The following is a 21,352-nucleotide window of genomic DNA, read 5'->3' as shown; positions in this document are numbered from 1 at the left end:
TCAAGGGTACTCCCAAGAAGGTAGCAGAGTGCTAAGACTCTCTCCATAGAAGTTTTTCCAAATAATAATTTCAAACAAAAAAATGTATGTAACTAGTACATACTAGGACGATGGTATCTACCTGTGTTTTCAACACCACCTGGTCACAGGTAGCACTTACAATGTTTCAGGGAATTAAGCTCAACATCTTCCTTTGGTAAATGCATTGTACACTTTAACATTTTAGCTCTCAACACAAAAACGCTGTGTCCTAAGCATCTCTGTGCTCACGCATCTCCCAGTTGTGCCTGGACATGTAGGCATAGTCTGCACACATGTAGACAGTCCCTTTTTAAAGCACCCACTTTGGACCTACAAATGGATAGGAGTTCATAAAGATGTATGCAGGATGACTGTGCCCACAGGGTTCACCTGATTACTTCTACGTGTATTGATGGATGACTTAAAATGTGTTGGCTGGAAGGAGCCTCCGTGCGGGTGCGTGAGCCAGTGGGGGCTGCGGCCGTGCCGGCACCAACGGGGTTAACCAGCCTTGCCAGCATGAACAATGGAAACCGGGCAGCTCTAAATGAAATGAGCTGAATATTTCATTCGGCCACTCAGCTGCCTGCTCCAATTGCCTCCTTTACTAAAATAAGAGCTTAATCTAAAGTGACAACAACATCAGTTTCTGTGTGCTCCAGTCACACTGAACATGACTTCCTTAACATAAACACTATTTACATGGACCGTCTGGATAGAGCAGGGAATCAGGAGCGTGCCCAGCTAAGAAACAGGGTACAATGAAGGACGAGAAGCAGGCAGCTGAGAATTAACATCAGTAAATGAAAGCCTGACCCTTAGAGGGCATGTCCCTGATACGTTTTAAAATGAGAGAGCATTGCACCAGTAACCTTAGCCTTTGTAAAGACTATGCCATTTAAAATAAAATAGCACCTTTTCAGTTTAGACACTTAACCAAATGCATTATGTCTGACCCATTTTCCAACTTGCGTGACACGAGAGGATGGATCCCTAGCTGCAATTATTAGACTCTTTCAAACAATTGCAACCAATAACCTCCCTCCTCAGACTCCTTCTCATAGCAGCCTGTACTTCTTTGAGATAAAGAGGGCATTTCGTTCGGTGAGTTCAGGCCAGACAGAGACGTCAGGGGAGTGGGAGAGAAGATGTGACCCTTGAACTGAAGGCTTTGATGTCAGTGTTAGCAGTACCCAGGAAATCCCTGTTTGAAAGTTGTTTTCAGCTTGAGAGTTCTGGAAGATTAGAAGCAAGAGTGTGACAAGGCACCAGCCTGTCAGGGCCCACAAAATAACACAAGTAACTTATTTCCAGCACCCCAGAATAGATAATGAGGAAGATGGTAATCCTGAAAATGCATTATTGATGGTTTATTTCCACAAGGAGGATGCTATAGTATTATTTTTGCCATGCTAGCCAATTTTAAGGGTCACAAAATGTAGAAATATATAACTTAATCCTATTCAAATTATTGACAGTTAATGGAAATTAATTATTTCTCCCCCAACTTCATAGATAAGTAGAGCACAGAGAACTTACTCATACATCTGAAGTCACACAGTGAGTCAGACACCAATAGGGAAAGAGTCCTTTTTTTTTTTTTTGGCCAGTTATTTCTACTTCCTTCAAGTTATCACGAATACTCTTATTTCTAAAATGGCTCTTCTTAAAATCTCCCTGGATTGAACCTGTACAGGCTGATACCAGACACCGACTTATGGCTTCTAGGCTCCAAAGACCTGAGGCTACTGACAAAAATGGCAGCTCTTTTTTTTTTTTTCTTTTCAGTACAGTTCTGTGTTATCTGTTCTCATCCTCCAGGCTCTGTGCCTGAGTGAATGCCCCTGCAGTCCCCACCCCTGTGGTGGTACATTTTAGATAAAGCTCTTCTTCACTGAAGAAGAAAGGGACTGATCATTTAAAACAAGTTTCTTTTTTAGGAAAGGTATAATGAGTGGCAGGAAGAAAAATGGGAGAATCATCAATATCTGGCTGGCTTTCGTAGAATGCTCATTAATCAACAGGGATTTATTGAGAATCTTTGAGATCATCAAGCATTATCTTAGGGGGGAGAAAATTGTCTCTGGCCTCCTGAAGCCCGCCATCTAGAGAAAACGTTCATCATAATTTAAAAACAAGAGTTTAGATTTCTGCAGAAAGCCAATAAGAATATCACCCTTGTGAAAAAATAAAAATACTATTTTTGTTGTTGCTCTTTTCCTCTGTTTTCATCTGCATTTTTAACTTAAGGGGAATGTAAGAGGATACCTTTTTGCTCGCCACTTACTGAACATGGATTGACTCTTCCAGGTGCTATTCTAGATGTGACCCCAAAGGAAATGATACATATTTTCTCATAGCCTGGTGGGGATACTGACATTTGTACAAATATCAATTGTACAATTTGGTGAGAACCTTAATCGATAGGTACCAAATGCTTGAGAGCAGAGGAGAGATAGGAGTGACCATAGCCGCCCTGTGAGATCTCTTTAAATGACAAGCGTCATGACATCTATGCCCAATAGTAGCCATCTCTTCAGCTTGGTGTGGACAATCAACAAATATCAGCTGCGATTGGCAATGCCAGAGGGAGCAGGGTCCCTGCCCAAACTGAGCTTGGGAGGCAGCCTTTACATGGATTATTGATAGAATCTGCTTAAGGCAAGTGAGAAGTGGATCCTGTGACTTGGCTTGTCTCAGCTACAATAAGGTTCTTGACGACCTCTTTTTCTTTCTCAGGTAAGGATAGGCTTGCCTTCTCTTGAGATGTCTCTACTGCTTTATTGCCTCTTAGTATGAAGGGGCATGATTAACCAGAGAGAGGTAGGTTTTTCTTGTTACAAGTGATATAACCCACAACCCACTTCGAAGAATTTCAGGGCTTTAATGAAATAAAACTCGGGTACTCAGGTACCGAAATAGACTCAGGCACTCTACTATCTCTTCTATTTTCTTTCAATCACCTTTCTCCTAATTAATAGTGGTCAGGGTCTCAGTTCTGCAGTACTATTATTGTGTATCATTAACTAAGCCACTCACAGTTTTATGTTTTCCCAGAGCAGGATGTTTTAAGAATATTTTGCCATTTTTATCTTCAGATAGCTAACTGCATATAAACCAGTGCCTGTAAAATTAATCATAAAATCCCTTTCTTTCCTCCTTTGCTATTTTCATTTTAAACTTTTAGGGAATGGTGTATTCTATTTGTTGTATTGGGTCTTTTCTCTCTTCTTTGGAGATGGAGGCAAAATTTCTTCTCACGCTAAAATAGAAGATTGGTTTTGTGTCATAAGTTCTTAAAGTATGGAAAAGTTTTTTCATAAAATCCACACTGAGTGCAAGTTTTCATGGAAAGAACTATGTTTAAAGCATAATCCAGACATAAGATTATATATCTCACAAGTTTCTGCTTAATGACTTAATGTTTTTAGGTTTTACACATTTAATTAATTACTAGCAGAAGAATTTCACTTTTTATATCTCATCATTCAGACGTCTAGTTATTTGGGAGGTGGGGACAAGTGATAGATTCAGTATAGGTGCCCTTCAAGCTGTTCACCCTCCAAGCCCTTACAAAACCCTTCCTTGTAATATCAGGCTGTCATTCTGTTATCTTGGACCCTGATTGGCCTAAAAATGTGTCCCATCGGCAAGACCACAACCCAAAAAGTCAGCTTCGTGATTTTGCAGCAGCTGTTGCTGCAGAAGGTAAACGCCGTGCAGATATTGATGAGCTTGCTAATTTGTTTAGTAGACAGAATTTAGAATGGGGAACAGGATTTGTCTGCTAGCTGTCATCATCCATCAGCCCCAGGCTGCCCCAGGCAGTGGGTTTGCTTTTTGCCAGCTTCTAATTTTGCTTTATTTTTCCTTAACTTCAATCTACTTTATTCATTTATTATAATTGGGAGAGTGGTGGTTGAGATAGGGAAAAAAATACTCATGCCCCACGCTTGAGCTTGAAGGCTCTCATATGCTGCGGTTCTCTGATATCAGCAGTTTCAGACTGGACCTGTTGGTCTGTTGATTGATGTAGTTAGTGAATGAAGCCTGTGTTCTCACATGGGGGTCCTAAAGCACAGTGTGACTGGAAGACTTGCCAAAGCAACCCTCAGTCTTATGTATTTCTCCCTGTTTCCACCAAGATCAGAATTTATATCGTTATATTTGTTCCTTGGGGGTTCTCATTCAATTTATTAATTTTTTTTTGAGTGCTCGCTAGGTGTAGGTTGTTATTATAAATGGCCAGAAATATATTGGATGAACAAGGCAGAAAAAGCCCCTGCTCTGGAAGTGCTTAGGCCCTAGGGGTGAAAGTGGGAATAAGAGAATAAATACACAATACTTCAAGATAGTGATAAACCAAATGAATGAAGGAGATGAAGTAGAGTAAGGAAGAGAATTGGAAGTGCTATTTTAGATAAAGAGGCCAGGGGAAGTTCTCTGAGGGGAGGACACCTGAGTCCTGAGTGATGACAAGTCCTGGAAAGATCTATGGGGAGGCTTTAGCGAGAGGAAATGGCAAAGGTAAAGACCCAGAAGAGACACTGAGCTTGTTAGGTTTCACGAACAGCAAGAAAGCCTGTGTGGCTAACGTAGGTGGTGAGCCATGGGGGGTGAGGGGAAGGAGCACCAGGCAAATGACATTGGGAAGGAAGGAGGGTCAGGTCACTTGGATTTTATTCTGAGTGTGATGGGAAGCTGGTTATAAGTGAGGGAGTGACTTGGTCAGAGGCACATTTTAGCAGCTTACTCCAGCTACTGTGAGATCAGTGAGGAGACCGCTGTAGAGTCTCGCTGGAAGAGACTCCAGTGAGAGGTGATTCTCGCTGGAACTAGTGACAGTAGTGGAGTTGGTGAGAAGTAATCCAGTGGTTTATATTTCACGTATTTTGAATAGCTCTACCTGATAGTTTGGATGTGGGTGTGGCTGTGTGTGTGTGTGTGTGTGTGAAAAGGAGAACAATCAAATGTGACTTTTAGATGTTTTGATTTCAGGTATTGAATGGTCAGAATGCCTATGATTAACTCATACATATATGGGAAGGATATAAGATGGAGTGAGGTGGTGACTAAATATGTTATTTTTAAAGACCTGTTGTTGGTGAAATTTGAAATAGCATATAGAAGAAAAGAAATGTCAGAAGACTCAAGATGAGTAAGTGTTACCCTGGATTTAAAATGAGAGAAAAGATTATATTTTTTTATGTTTATATTTATTTTTTACATTTATTTATGGTTTAAGGATTTTAGTAAACTCCTAGAGTGTGTCTTTTTTTTTTTTTTAAGATTTTATTTATTTATTTGACAGAGAGAGAGATAGCCAGCGAGAGAGGGAATACAAGCAGGGGGAGTGGGAGAGGAAGAAGCAGGCTCCCAGCGGAGGAGCCCGATGTGGGGCTCGATCCCAGAATGCTGGGATCACGCCCTGAGCTGAAGGCAGACGCTTAATGACTCAGCCACCCAGGCGCCCCTAGAATGTGTCTTTTGTAGATCATTTCTGAACACTTAGAAACAAAATGGTGTTTGCAAGAAGCTAGATGAGTTTTCTAACATCCAATCATGCAAAATTAACTCTATTCTTTTTAATAAAGTTATTCTATTATCAGATACCATTATTTATAAACTATAATTTTATAATATATCATACAATTTTGAGAAATTATAAATGAAATTGGTTTGGTGGACAGTAAGGTAACATGGACTAATAGCTGAAGAACCGTATCTAAAGGATATAGATTAATATGCTTATCAATCTAAAGAGAGACCTGTAGTCAGGTGCTACCCATTCTATTCTTTGGCTTATCCTCTTTAATATTTTTATTAAGAACTTTGATGAAGGAAAACTACTTTCTTACACCATACACAAAAATAGACTCAAAATGGATTAAAGACCTAAATGTGAGACTTAAAACCATAAAATAACTAGAAGAAAACAAGTAGTAATCTCTTTGTCATCATCAGTGTTAGCAGCATTTTTCTAGGTATGTCCCTCAGGCAAAGGAAACAAAAGCAAAAATAAACTATTGAGACTACATCAAAATAAAAAAAAAACTTTTGTACAGCGAAGGAAACCATCAACAAAGCAAAAAGGCAACCTACTAAATGGGAGAAGATATTTGCAAATGATACATCCAAAAAAGGGGTTAATATCCAAAATATTTAAAGAATTTATACAATTCAATGCCAAAAAACCAAATAATCCAATTAGAAAGTGGGCAGAGAACCTGAATAGACCTTTTTCCATAAACGGGCATATAAATGGCTAACATACATGTTAGAAAAGATACTTAGCATCCCTAATCACCAGGGAAATGCAAATCAAAACCACAGTGAGATATCACCTTATACCTGCCAGAATGGCTAGTGTCAAAAAGACAAGAAATAACAAGTGTTGGCAAGGATGTGGAGAAAAAGGAACCCTTGTGCACTTTTGGTGGGAATGTAAATTGGTGCAGCCACTGTGGAAAACAGCATAGACGTCCCTCAAAAAATTAAAAATAGAAATACCATGCAGTCCAGGAATTCCATTACTGAGTATTTACCCAAAGAAAATGAGAACATTAATTCCAAAAGATATATGCACCCCTATGTATAATGCAGCATTATTTACAGTAATCAAGATATGGAAGCAACCTAAATGTTCATTGATAGGTGAAGATGTAGTATGTATGTATATATGTATATGTGTATATAAATACACATGTGTATATATATGACAGAATATGTATACATGCATTTTTATATGAAAGAGTATTACTCATCCATAAAAAATGATAGCTTGCAATTTGTGACATGGATGAACCTAGAGGGTATTATGCTAAGTGAATTAAGTCAGACAAAGATGAATGTTATGTTGTTTCATTTATATGTGGAATTAAACAAACAAACAAACAAAACAACAACAGCCCAGAGCAGAAACAGACCCATAAATACAGAAAACAAACTGATGGTTGGCAGAGGAGAGGGGGGTGGGGGAAAAGGCGGAATGGATGTAGGGGAGAAGAAGGTATAGGCTTCCAGTTATGGAATGAATAAGTTATGGGGATGAAAGGTACAGCATGGGGACTATAGTCAATGGTATTGTAATAGCATTGTATGGTGACAGATGGTAGCCACACAGGTGGTGAGCGTAGCATAATGCAGAGACTTGCCAACCTGAAACTAATATCAAGTATAGTTTAATAAAACATATGTATTTTAAATATATATATGTATATTACCTTAAATTATATATTAAATAGTATATATAAGTTAAAATATTAAATGTGTATTTCTATTTATGTATCTGTAAATATATATATAGTATCAAAAGAAAAGTCTAAGTCCTAAGACTAGAACCCTGACCTCTAGAGCAAACAGTTTAGGTTGGGTGTTAAGACTAAGCACTGGATTTAGATGGAGATCATTTACATACTCTAATTTGAAATGGGGAGCATACTAGGTACAAAGATTATTTAGACATTCTCAAAAAACTCTAAACCTACCAATTAATTTAGGCTATTAGGGCAGGCATAACAATGAGACCCCAAGAGTCTTGGCTTGTAATGGGTATAATAGAAAGAATGGACATTCCTTGGTAGAGTCCACCTAATTGTTTCTTTAGACTTGACGCAATATGATAATATGATATGCAAAGGTTTCTCTATTCATTAAAAAAAAAGTTTGATGAAGGAAGAAAGTAAGCAAGGGGACTAACACTTTGATTACCTTTTATGGCAAGGCCATGTTTGCCACTGTAACCTGTTTTATTTCATTTGGTACTTAGAAAGTCAGTGATGAAATTTGATGGTGTAAAAGTAATTCTACATATAATTTTAAAATAAACTGGTCAACTGCAGGTAGGGGGTATTTGAGTTTGATAGTCCATTTTCAAGATATTCTGGTTGATCTTATGTTCAGTAGAAGCCAACAGTAGGACATATCTGCTCAAACAAGAGGTAGTGTCACCTTTAACAGCATTAATAGAAGAAATATAATATCTATAACCAATGAAATAATCACCTGGTGAAAAGGATACTAGTCAGCTTGTATATCACTTATGGGTAAGATAATTTGAAGGACATTGACAATTTAATGTCTAAAGCTGGTGAATTAGAGGGGTAGATACTCTGGAAACTAATAGCTCACATAAAGAGGAGTTGTTTAGCTTGAAAAAGGGAAACTTAGGAAGGATTTCAAAATAGTCCTTAAAAATATCAAAAAGCATTGGCCTTTAACTCGGTCAGGGCCACAGATAATGAAAGAAACTGATAATGAAAAAAAAAATGAAAGAAACAGATGATGGACTTAAATGAAATAATTTGAGGAGCATTTAATAAAGGAAATAGTAGTTATAACGATATAGACAGGGTTTTAAAAAACCAAGACAACAGTAAGATTCCACTTTGCACTCATTAAAATGGCCACAATAAAAAAAGACAAAATAATAAGTATTGGTGAGGATATGGAGAAATTGGAGCCATCATACATTGCAGACAGGAGTATAAAATGGGCAGCTGCTTGGAAGAGTCTGTCTCTCAGACTCTCACAAGGTTAAACCTTGTGAGTTACTATATGACTCAGCAACTCCATTCTTAAGTTCATCAAGTTGAACCACATGAACACTGGTACACAATGCTCAGAGCAGAATTAATCATAATAGCCAAAAAGTGGAAAGAACCCAAATATCCATCAACTGATGAATGGATAAATAAAATGTGGCATATCTATACAATGGGATATTATTCAGAAATAAAAAGAAATGAACTACTGATGCTCAACACGGATGAACCTTGAAAACATTTGCTAAGTGAAAGGAGCCAGTCATAAGAGAACACATACTGTGTGACTCCATTGATATGAGATGTCCACATAGCTAAATCTGTAAGAAGAGAAAGGAGATTTTGTGCCTGCTTTAGGGCTGAGGGCTTGAGAGAGTGGAGAATGACTGCTCATAGGTATGGAGTTTCTCTTTAGAGGGATGAAAATGTGCTAAAGTTGGTTGTGGTAATGGTTGCACAACTTGATGAATATGTTAAAAACCATTGAATTGTACACTTTAAATGGGTGAATTGTATGGTATGTGAGTTACATCTCAATAGAGCTGTTATTGAAAGGAACTAACAAGGGTTGTTACAGTGCTCTGGGAATAATAGTGGAGGGTTGTCACCACCTCTAGGCCTGAAGGGACCAGGAGAGGGGAACTGTATGGAGAAGCTCACCTGACTGGGGAGATACCACCAGATTCTGAAAGTCACTTGCAGGGAGGGAGCTGCAGAAGTACATATCCTGACCTTACTCTTCTCTAGTCTTTGATCTCCTGCTGATGCCTCCCATTTTCAAAACCTAACCAGAAGCCTGGGAGCAAGGGACTCTCTTAGTATGTTATAGAAGTCAGCAACCCAGGGCACAGAGCTGGGTGAAAAAGGAGCTTGCATGTGGGTGTGAGACACGAGTGATTATGTGTAACTCTGGAACTGAGACCAGTAGAGGAAAGTTAAAATGGGATGTTTTGCCTCAAAATGAAGTGCATTTTGATCTCTGGAAATGGAGTTGTACTGAATCTGAGACAATGATAGAAAAACTACATAGAGGATTCCAGCTTCAAGCGAAGGATTGAATTACCTCTGATGTTTCCCTTGCAACTCTAAGTTTCTGTCTCTCACCGCTGGCATATTGGCACCAATTGTATTATCATTTGACTAGCTGTGGTTTTAGAAGTTCAAGGTCTGGGCTTTGGCTAATAGAACATGGAATAGGTACATTTTGATGATAGTGAGAAAGCAAAGGAAATATTATAAATATGGGGTGTTTACCTTGAGTTCAACTTCACTGACAAATAACTTGAACTCTAATGTGGTCAGAGACAAATCTGAGGAGAGAAATGGCAGAAGAAAAAGGAAGAAGCTTGTTGTCAAAGACTATGTAGGATTTGGAGAAATAAAATTTGCCTCCTTAACAATTTTACTGATTATGCATATTAGCCCTACTTTTCTTTTTAGTTTAAAATGACAGTAAAAATACGGCACTTGAATAGCCTAAGAAAATTATAGTCGGCTTTCCTGAACACGAAGGATGTCAAAGAAGTGTGTGTATCTTCTCTCCGGTATGTTTCACTAGGTTTCCTTCTGGATTTATAAGGGGAGTGCTAGATCTGCCACAGAGCCCACATCTGACTGCCGGCCAAGAGGCATGCTTTATGCTACTCCTCACTCCTTTTGCCTAAACCGGATCCACAGGGATGGGATATGGGAAGAAAGCGATATGAGAAGAGAGTGGGACAGTCCTTGAGAGATTGCGTTAATGGAGATGCTAGGTGCAGCAACCCACAGTTTGCAGGGTACTTACGTTGAGGAGTTTAGAGAAGTTATTCGATGAGTTTTACGGTTTTCTAAAATTGGTACTTTTCCTTGGTGTCATGTTTTATATCTACTACATTAAATATATAGCAGTATAATCATTTACATGGTCCAGTGCCAAAATCCAGAAACGAAGATGCTCATTTACAACTGTGGACAATATGCAAATAAACCACTGATTATGTCCTGCCAACTGAAGCGGTTGGAGGATTTGGAAGGAATACTCAAGACTGTGAGTATTCTAAGTATATTTTCTATTTCCTTTAATTTATTTCTGGACACCCAGATATATCATAAATATTTGATTAGACTTCTTGGATTTTTAGAAATTACTCTAATTTTTCTCCTCTCAATATTTTGTACAATAAATTTTACTCCTTACTAAAGGCCAATAGTTTTAGATTACTCTATTTCTAAGTGCTATTTTAATTTTTATTAACTAGCCACTGAAATTATTGTCAGTTCATTGAATGGATGGCATTTCACTGGAATAAGGCATTTATTTTGGTGGAGGACATTTAGTATAGGATGATTGTTCAGATAGACATTTCCCAGTTATATGGCAAGGACCTAGGAGTACAACTTTCTCAGTTGCTTCCAATTCCCCATGTTTATGTATGTTTTATTCTTCACTATTGTTTTTGGTTTCACAATGAAGTAGAAGACATTTCTTTGTAAGTTTTCTTTTCATGAGACATTTGGCTTCAGTGTAACAAATATTTATGAATAACATAGGGTTAATATTAGAATTAAATGATTTAATACATATAAGATAACACACAGGATCTGGTACGTAGAATTATAAAAGTAATACATGAGGCCTAGCACATAGTAGAGCTTAGTAAAAGATAGCTATGATATTGGTGATGATGATGACGATAATGACTATAAGGTAATATGCAATTATCAAAGTCATTTTTACATAATGATTTAAAGGGAAAGTCACATAATTTAGTAAAAAACTATAAAACATTTAATCTTTTCAATTTATTTTTTAAATTTTCCGTAAACCTTCAAGCTGAAACACACAACTTAAAATGTGCTCGGCATGAGTTCTCATCAACAGACCCTCAGAAGCATGAGCATGTAAGTTTCCTTGCCATTCCTGGGGAAGTGTGAGGCCTACACATCCAGACATGGTGCTAAATATTTGTTCTGGATTATCTGAGCTCCAGTCATACTGAGTCAGACCACCACACTTAGGCTATTACTTTAGCATTCATTATGTGCGTTGACAGCATGAATTTAACTGCCTATGATTTATCAGTATATGATGGGCTTTAAGAAATTGTCTCTATTAAAACCAAATGGCTGTGTAAGGATTTCTGTACTTTTTAAAAGACCATTATTTTAGACACTGCAAATTCTGTCCTGTCTTTTAAATAAAGACTCATTTGAAAACAAGTGCTTATAGTGTTCGGAGCTAGGAAAATTTTTGTTTGGAGAATATAAATTTCTGTTACATTGTAACCTTTCTCCTGAATGCCACACACACATTTCCAAAAGGCTCCCTGGCAACTCCACGTGGCACATGTAAATGAGCCCTGGAGGTGCCCTTCACACCTGCTCCCCGGAAGTCTTCTTCTGCTCAGTTCAAGGAAAATCCATTCTTCCCATTGCTCAGACCCCAAACCTTTCATCATCCTTGACTCCTTTCTTTCACGTATCCTCCACCTAATACCTCAACAAAACTCTGTCAGCATGACCTTCAAAATACTTCCAGGATCTGACAACCTTTCCTCGTCTCCACTATTGCCAGTGTGGTCCAAGCCACCATCATTTCTGCTTACAACTGTAGGCTTCTAACTGGACTCCTGCCTTTGTTCCCCTCAGTCAATTTTCATATGGCAGCCAGGGTGACCCTTTAAAGTGTAAATCAGATTAGTCATATTATGACCTTCTCTGCTGCAGGGTCTGCAGTGACTTCCTTCCTCAGGGGAGTCCTTAGCTGTGACCCTCAAGGAGCAGAGTAAGCCCCTACCAGGCTCCTCGCTGAGTTCATCTTCTGCTACTCCCCCTCTCACTCACCCTGTAGCAGCCATACTGTCCATTGGTCTTTCTCTGACATGCTGGGCACCATCCCTCTTAAGACCTTTGCCCTCCTACAAGCTGCCCTCTACCTGAAGTGCTCTTGCTCCATTACCGAATGAGTCATTCTGGCACTTTCTTCAGGTCTCAACTCAAATGGCGCCTTCTCAGTGAGGCCCTTCCTTCTCTTCTATCTAAAATTTTATCTAGCACTTCCCTAAACACTTTGTATCGTCCCTTAGTTTAATTTTTCTCCTTAGCCCTTCTCTAACTAACATCATTTATCTTGTTTATGTTTTATCTCCTCGACTAGAATATTAGCTGCACGAGGGCAAGGAGCTTGGTCTGTTTTGTTTACTTCTCTATCTCAAGAGCACAAGCTAGTTCCTAGCAAATGGAGACATTCAACAGATTTATGTTGAATAAATGAATAATTTAAGGTTGGTTTTGGCTGGTGTGCTGTATTTATCGTTACAGAAAGATAATGCACATTGTTTTCTTCTTGAATTCCATGTAGGCAGCTTTGGGTTAAAGTCAAATTCTTAAATTATTTTTTCATTCCTACTCTCCCTGAAGTATTTAATTAATCACAAGTCTTTTGAATTTATTTATCCAACTTTCATTGAACACCAAACTCTGTGCAGGTGACTGCATGAGGTTCTTAAGAGACATGATCCACCTTTTTAAGGACGTTTCCAATTTAGTTGGTAAGGCACGACTAGCAAATCATCCATATAGAAGGGCTATTTTCAAATATAGGAGGTGGCTATTTAAGAGGGTTTTGTAGAATACTTGAGATTTTTCAGAAAAATATGTTCTCATCCCACCCACTGGTTGTAAGGTGCGGTACATGACTTGATTTTTTAAAAAAAGATTTTCCAAGTGAGTTTATTGATCCACGCAACCATCCATTAAGAACCATTGATTTAATGGCCATGTACATATGCATTATACTTCTAGACAGACAAACATTACCTCTCCCTTTATTTATCAGGGCCCACCTGGTATACTCTCACTGTAACTGGAGGTTTCCTAATTTAAAGAAACATTCCAAATCTATTAACTTGGGGGGACAATCTATATTAATGTTAAAAATAGACATATTTAATTATACTTGCTTCCTCCTTATGAAACAGGATGTTCTGGTTGCTTGTTTGTTTTGGTTTTTAGTTTGTCAACAAGTAAATCTGCCACTTCATCTGCAGCACTGTCTGGCTTTTTGAGCATTTGTTGTGGCCAGACTGCCCTTTTGCTATTTGTAGCTGAATGAGCATTTATGTGCTTCCCAAGATACAGTTCTCACACCAGTAATGCATGCCTTTCATAGGCTGGACTGGTCTTGGGCATTCTATTTGGGATTGCCACCTCAAGTAAAAATTACACTAGTGCAAAGTCTGCAGACTGATTTTCTCAATCTGTTGCATACTGCCCTGCAGATGCCCCCGTTGGAAGTTTTACTTGTTTCAAACTTTGGTGGAAATTTCAGGGACTTTCTTTCTGATTAGTTGCCTATTCCTAAACGAAATACAAAACTCTTCTTGTATTTTCCTCATTCATCTTTATATTTAGGTGAAGCTGGACATAGAAACCAAGCAGTATGAACAGTTTGCTATCATTATCATCTTGAACTCAGCCATCACGTTCTTTGGCTTTCCTCAGTTTACTCTTTTGCACATTCTGCTTTCCTTTTAAAAAGATATTTCAAGAGAATGAGACAATTAAAAATACTTGCCCTTGAAAATAAAAGCATCATGAGTCTCAGTTTGGAAAAGGGGGTTTATCTCTGGGTTCCATGAGCTACATGCACACTAATTTACAGTGCTGGAACCAAATGGGTTGAAAATCCTTGTTTTCCCACCAGATGGGTTATTTTAAAATATCACAAAACTTCTGAGGTTATTTACATTACAAATGTGCTTCTTCGCACACATCAAGAATTGAGTACCATGTTTTGACAGTAACTCCTTTATGAAATTATATGTTGCGCAAGTAGAGTAAAATTCAAGTCATTCTCAAGGGAGCAGGCTTATGAATCTGGATGAGGTCACACCTCTTTAAAGATGCAGTTTGATAATCCGACATCAAAACAAAGGAATTCTGTTAATCCTCTCACAAAAGTGCAAATTGCTAATCAGATCCCTGGGCTGGGCTGGCAGCTTGGTAAACAATGAGCTTGGCAGAAGAGCAACTTTGGGCGGATAGATAGCTGAGAAGCTTGGGGTACCAACTTTGCCCCTGTGTTAGCCCAGTTGGGCCTGTTGTTTCGAAACAATTATGTTTGTCAATGGAGGTGGTTCTTGCAGTCATTGTGTTCTTGTGCTTTTCTCCTTCCATGTTAATGATGATGCAAATCAATCTTCCTGTCTTTCATTTCACTTCACTGGTGTATAGGCTACTATGCCCCTATATTCTTTTCACTTGGATGCATGTGTCTTTTGAATTTTCATTACACATTCCTTTACAAGCCCAGAGGGTTTTCCTTCCTTCCCACAAGTAGTGTGGTGGTATTTGAAAAAGGAAGAATAAATCCTAACCCAACTGAAAAAGAAAAAAAAAAAAAGTCTCTTCTAGAAGGTGTAATAGTTAGGATTCCTTTTTTTTTTTTAAGTGATAAAACCCGATTTGAGGCAGTTTGAGAGAAAAAGCTGGAATTTGTTGGGTAAAGGAATATAGAGAAGGCAAATTACCAAATCTGGGGAAGGCAGAAATGGAGACTGGCCTTTGGAGCAGTTGCGACCAAGAAGCCATATTCTCTCAGGGTTTGATTCCTTCTCTTGTCTCCCTGTCACTTTAGGTAGTGACTTTACTCTTTCTTCCTGCAGTGGAGATTTCTCTGTAGGGGAGGAAATGTCTCCATTGATGACAGCTCAGGAATTTTAGAGCTGGCTGCTTTTTCCATCCTACTGAAATAAAATATCTCAGGGAAGGACTCTGATTGGCTTTGCTTTGATCGGGGGCTTATCCTGGGCTAATCAGCTCTGTGTATACATGACTTCTTGTTTGTCTGAGTGTAGAAGGTGCTTGCTGTTTGTTTTACTCTGTCTTCTTCAGATTTCCTGAACTATGTAACCGGCCTGAAGAATTCCACAACCTGATCACCGTGTCAGCCAGTGGAATTATGTTGCACATCTCAACACCACTTTTCTAACTCGCACTCTATTTCACCCTCTTGGCATTTCCAACTTTCATGCAGACATGACTAAGAATTAACTTGAAAGTGAGAAATACAACTTCTTCATTTTAAAAGGGGTTTTCATTAAGAGAGTGCACTATTTTGAATACTTCTAGCTTGTTGCATGTCTTCTATTAAGAGAGTGTGTGGAAATTATTTGGGCACAGTGCATGTGTTGAGAAGGAATGACAGTTACAGTTTTGGTTGTGGAGTTATCTTCCGATAGGTAAGAGCAGCGTGCTTTTGCAGTGTGGGCTGCAGTTGACGTGTTGGTTTTCAGTCGGATGAATGATACAGAACATGACAAATCTACATCTGTAAGAGGAGAAACGCATCAAATGTAGAGGTTTGGGGTAGAGGCTGCCCCGGTGGGGCCATCGTACCCACGGCCAAAGCTTTCTGAATAAGAGCACTGTCTTTTTAAAAGCAATAGGGGGTGAGGATTGAGGGAGTGCTCACAGCGGTAAGTATAACACAGCTGTGCTCTGTTTATGCTTCGGCTACAATAAAAAAGCTATAAAATGTGAGATGTCATAGCTCCACTTTGCTTTATTTATACTATTTCCTCTGAGCTCTGTCACACTGCACATTCATCTGCTAAGTTGCAGCAAGAATGGAGATTAAAATATCACAGCTCAAAATAGGAGTCAAGCGGAAGGAGATTCATCATAGCCCTATTAAAAATATGTAAATATGGGAATGAAGTCATTTTAAAGCTATACAGTCCTCCTCCTTTATGAGTTGGGATCCCTTGAGCAAGTGGTGGGCTATGCAAGGGACAGACCTAGGGCACTTGTTCCCCATTTCTTCCACCCATGGGATCCTTTTAAGATTAAAGACTTTGAATTGCAAATTATACATGTTTTCCTATAATCATGCTTTCATTAATAATGGCAGGAAATCTGATGCAAAGCAAGAAAACAAAAGATTTTGTAATTAAAGATTATACATCATTCACTTAGTTAGAATAATTAAAATTAATATATGAAATCTTTCTGACCTCAGTTATGAATGAAATTTGAGAAACCTCCAGAAGTATCCCTAGATAGCAAAGTTCCAAGAAGGAAACTGAGACTTGGAGACATGGTCTGGTTTTCTAGCATCCAGTTACTAATGATAGAGCTAAGACTGGAAGCCAGGGTTCCTCTCTAAAACTTGGCTAGGAAATGAGTTCTCATTTCCTCTATCTCTAGTCCTAACAAAAATTTACTCTCTGTTGTCTATATGGTGTGCTTGGGAGAGTCAGGAATAGACTTTTTGGATGGATAAATCGCAAATGGTATTTATTACAAAGACTTTTGTGCTCTCTGTGTTGTTGAATGACTGTTAATGTTTTGGCCTCCTTATTTTCCACATGTGTTATCATGGTACTAGTAAAGACCAACATTTACTCAGTCCCTACTGGGTGCCAGGAATGGTCCTGTGTGTTTGATGTGTATTCATTATTTTACTCCTCACAACAACCCTATCCTGTAGGTATTAGTCCTTACATCTTGTAGACGTGGAAACTGAGGCAGAGATCATGCAGCTAGTGAGTGAGAATAGGAATCCAAACTGAGCAGGCTGGCTTTGGAGTCCGCACTCTTAGTCACAATGCCCGTTCCAAAAGTTTTAGAAAAAGACCAGAAGAGCACTAGGCTAAAAAAAGAGAAGCCTGGGTTCCAGGCACAGTCTTGCCATTACCCTAGTAAACTGATTTTTCTCCCTGTAGAATGCAGTCAAGAAATGATTATATCCTTTCCAGTTTCAACTTTGTGTGCATTTCTGTACTACCACCTCATGAAAATAATTTTTTTGAGCAATAACTTCTTTCTGCAGTCTTCTTTAACTGTACTTTCAGAAATGCCAAGGTGAACATTTCTAATATGTGGTGATTCTAGAATTTCTTTTGTCCTGTACTTTTTGCTGTATTTTGGGTGAATTCTTTTGGTTGCAAATAATAGGAGTATCATAGTTAGCTAAAGATTTTCTGGCTGTGTGATCTTGAGCATATTTCTTCATCTCTTGTGCCAGTTTTCTTGTCCATAAAATGGGTATAATAGAAGTCCATACTTCTAGAGTCGTTTTGAGAATTAAGCTAGGTATTACATGTAAAGCACTTAGCATGAGGCCAGTACATAGTCCTTCCTATACAATATCAATGTGTTTGATTAGGAGGACTGTGGATCATCCCCTCCCCCATCTCATTTAACGTATCTGCCTCTAATTCCTTATGCTACCAGTTCTTTTATTGTGATTGGCCAATTAGTTAACTTTTTTGTGCCTTATTCATGTATTACGTTATGGTACTATCGGAAGATGCTATCTATTTGAGGTGGAAATGTTAGAGCAGGTGGAACTTTGGAACGTGGTTAGGCTCGCCCTTCAATGTGATGAATATAATACCCTGAAAGAACAACTCAGCTTGTTGTCCAAGAACACTCAGCTAGTCAGTACAGTACAAAGGTAAAACCTGCAGGTCCTCATGGCAGTTTCCAACATAGTACTTCTACCTATGGAGTTACTAAATAGAACATGTGAAAGTTCTTGAAATTTGTAAAAGGAGCCACAGCACACATCTTAATGGTTTAAATTAGGCTAATTGCCAGAGTATTTAAGATGTATCGTGATTTCAGATTTTAGATTTTGTGTCTTTTTGGCAGACTTCACAGGAGGAAATATGCCTCAGGGTGGCAAGGGAGTGCAGGTGGTCATCCTTCTTCCTGACCCTCACGAAATTGATGTTCTTGGTTTTTTTCCTATGTTGAGTGAGGTAACATGTAATTTTCAACAGTATGGGAAGAAGTAGACCTGATAAGCTTAGACAATGTATAAAGTATAAAGAAAAAAAAAAGATTTTTATAGTGATTTGGGTAATTTAAATAGAAAAATAATCTGATAAAACATTGTAGTAATTTTTGAGACACATCTAATTGGGTCACAGTGTATCCAATGCTACTATAATATAGAAAGAAAATGGGCTGTTTCCATAATGTATTCCTGTTCCTGAGTCCTCACCCTCCTGGGCAGATTTAAAAGCAATCAAAAGTAAATACAGCATAGCACAAAAGAATTCAGTGTCCTCACTATCAAGTTATCTCTTTCTGGTTTTGTTGTTGTTGTTGTTGTTTCTATTTCCCAGGCCTAGACTAGGCTGGGGTGAGCAAGGCACCTTGAGTGTAAAATGTAAGGAGGCAGCCCTCTCTGGTGGCAGCCCTGCAGTTATATGACCCTGAGAGGGATGCTGCTTACATTTTGTGCCCTCCTAAGTGCCTCACAAACCTCACTTTCGTGCTGGCTCTGCTCCTGTCTGCACTAACGAAACTGTCTTTGAAGGGTTTATGTGTCACTCTGACTGGCGCGGGAGTTGGAGCACCACACCTGTGCCTGCTGGCCCTGGGGTTGTCGTCTGCATCCTTCCTTCCTGGCTTCTGCCCTCTGGTACTGCCCTCTATCCATAGAGGCCCATGTTCTTGATGGTGTGGTGGGCCGCACCTTGATTTTGAGCCAGGGTGGCTGTTGCTGACCTACCATTGCCTTGAACTCGAGTTCCCTTTTCTTTTCTCATCCCAAGGCTTTCTCAGTCTTTCTCTGTATCACGCTTGTGTTTGTGTGTGTGTGTGTGTGTTGGAAATTTTTAGGCTCTTTGCACATGCACACAACCTGTGAAGAATAACTGATTGTAACTCAGTCTATCTGGAAACCTTCCTTCACCAGTGTTTTATTTCTCCTTCGCCAAGTTAGATGGGTACAAAACTTACAACAGGGATACTCTGAGAGGCTTCTGACCTGCTCCACCCCTCCCCAACAAATGATGTCCGTGAAAGAGAACTTTCAGTCCATAGGTCCTTGGATTCCTTTTATCCAGTCGACATTCTCCTGCCCCACCTCCTTATCAATTTAATAAGAAAATATGCAGAAAGCCTGGCCCCTGTTTCTGAGCTCTGCCTCTCTCCTTGCCCTACACTTATTTTCCCCTTCCTCTGTAAGTACATGAGAATTCCTGTATTGGCTCTATCTGTTAGATCCACATTTTCTTGTTTTTTCACAGGGGATTTTTGGAAATCCTTAAACGACTTTTTACTCTCAAATTCTGTCATCCAAGATTGTTGTCTCACCAGGTAAGCTGATTAACAGCACCTTTGTTCTAGATAGTAGCTGACCTCCCCGCTTGCATACTGGAGTCTACAGAGGGCCAGACCTCCAGGAACTCCTAACTGAGATAGAGAGTATAGAGAGTCAGGAGGAATTATCATCACAGCACTGCATACTGAAGATGTGTGGGCTAGCACAGATTATTTCATGGGCTCTCCTTCCTTACCTCCCAGCCTAGTTCCTACTCTCAAGTTAGAACACTCGCTCTCCATTATGTGTGTATATTGTATAGCCTACCCTACGGAAGGGAGTAGATCCAGGATTAGCTCCTCCCAAGAGAAGCTACTCATTCATAATCTCTTTTTGACTCTAGGAATTTGGGATATATACATTTCTTGAATTTTCTCCTTATATTCTGCTTATGGAGGATGCAGGCATGCAATCTCATGCAATTTTAATACAATATGGTCAATTTTATTTTATGATTAGGAACTGTATTTTATGGGAGAGAAGAGTTGCCTGATTTTGCCTAGAAGTGTCAAAGAGGGCTTCCCAGAGGAGTGAAGCCCACGGTAGGGATTAAAGATTAATTACAGTCTTTTATGAATAAGATGGGAAGTATATTTTTGAAAGAGCAAAGCTCAGTGAAGATCAGGACCTCGTCTGTCATACTGACCATTGTGTCTCTATCACCTAGCACAGAACTTGGCGTCTTGTACGTACTTAAGTATTTAGTGTATAAATGGATGAATGACTTTATCTTGAGGGCCATCAAAATTGTTCATTTTGAGTAGGGGTACAACATGATGAGATTTGTGTTTTATAAAATATAATATGGCAGCATTGTAGTAATGAATGAAAAGAGAATGAGACAGGGAACATGTTCTGTGAAGGTTCCTGAGAGATTCCTTTTAAGTGATCTCCGACCTCTTTCCAGATACTTAGAGAGTCTGTCATTCTTCACTGAACATATGGTAGTTTCCCATGTATGCCTCAAGAAGGCATGGGCACTGACTGTTCCCACCTCTTAAGATGGCCCAAGAAAATCAGAGATAATTCACAGAATATTTAAGAGTTACTTTCTCAACAACTTTCATATAGTAGATAGAGAGTTGAGATTTCCAAATGATCTGTTTTATAGGCAATAAATACATTTTTGTCATAGTCCATATGGACTGCTATAATAAAAATACCATAAATTGAGTAGCTTATAAACAACAGAAATTTATTTCTCACAGTTAGGGCGTCTGGGAAGCCCGTAATCAGGGCACCAGCACATTGTGTCTGGAGAGAGCCTGCTTCCTAGATGGCCATCTTTTTGCTGTAACTTCACATGGTAGACGGGAGTCGGAAGTTCTGTGGGGTCTCTTTGATAATAGCACTAATCCCGTTCCTGAGAGCTCCACCCTCATGAACTAAGCACCTCCCAAAGACCCCACTTCCTAGTACCGTCACATTGGGCATTTGGTTTTAGCATACGATTTTTGGAGGGCACAAACATTCAGTCTATAGCTTATGGCATAGTGTCTTTTCTGCATTTCTTGTTCAGAGTGAGTCGATGAATTTTCAGCATTGGCTATGGCAACCTGGGGTCTACATGGTCATGAATCCGAGCACATAACTGATACTTGTTTTTACAGCAAGAGACTAAAGAGAGGTCAGTAAAATATATGCAGTTTTGTTCCTGTGTGTACTGATTTTCTGTTGGTGTGTGTCA

At 39.0% G+C, this 21,352-nt stretch overlaps 1 protein-coding gene across 14 annotated transcripts in view; it reads left to right on the top strand.

Annotated features, from left to right (window-relative positions):
• Positions 1-21,352, top strand: part of SOX5 (SRY-box transcription factor 5) — a 963,841-nt gene that overhangs the window by 150,220 nt on the left and 792,269 nt on the right. For 2 of the 14 annotated variants that reach the window (XM_045811727.2, XM_045811729.2), the window contains exon 3: positions 19,592-19,661. The exons of 11 other annotated variants lie outside the window; for them this stretch is intronic. The gene's annotated coding sequence lies outside the window, so the exon portion shown is untranslated. One more of the 14 variants, XM_045811730.2, reaches the window with a different exon arrangement.

Source organism: Ursus americanus, chromosome 25, assembly GCF_024610735.1.
Source record: "Ursus americanus isolate L20-20 chromosome 25, mUrsAme1.1.p, whole genome shotgun sequence".
NCBI lineage: Eukaryota > Metazoa > Chordata > Mammalia > Carnivora > Ursidae > Ursus > Ursus americanus.
Note: the sequence above shows the minus strand (reverse complement) of the source record. Positions and strands in the feature narration are given on the sequence as shown.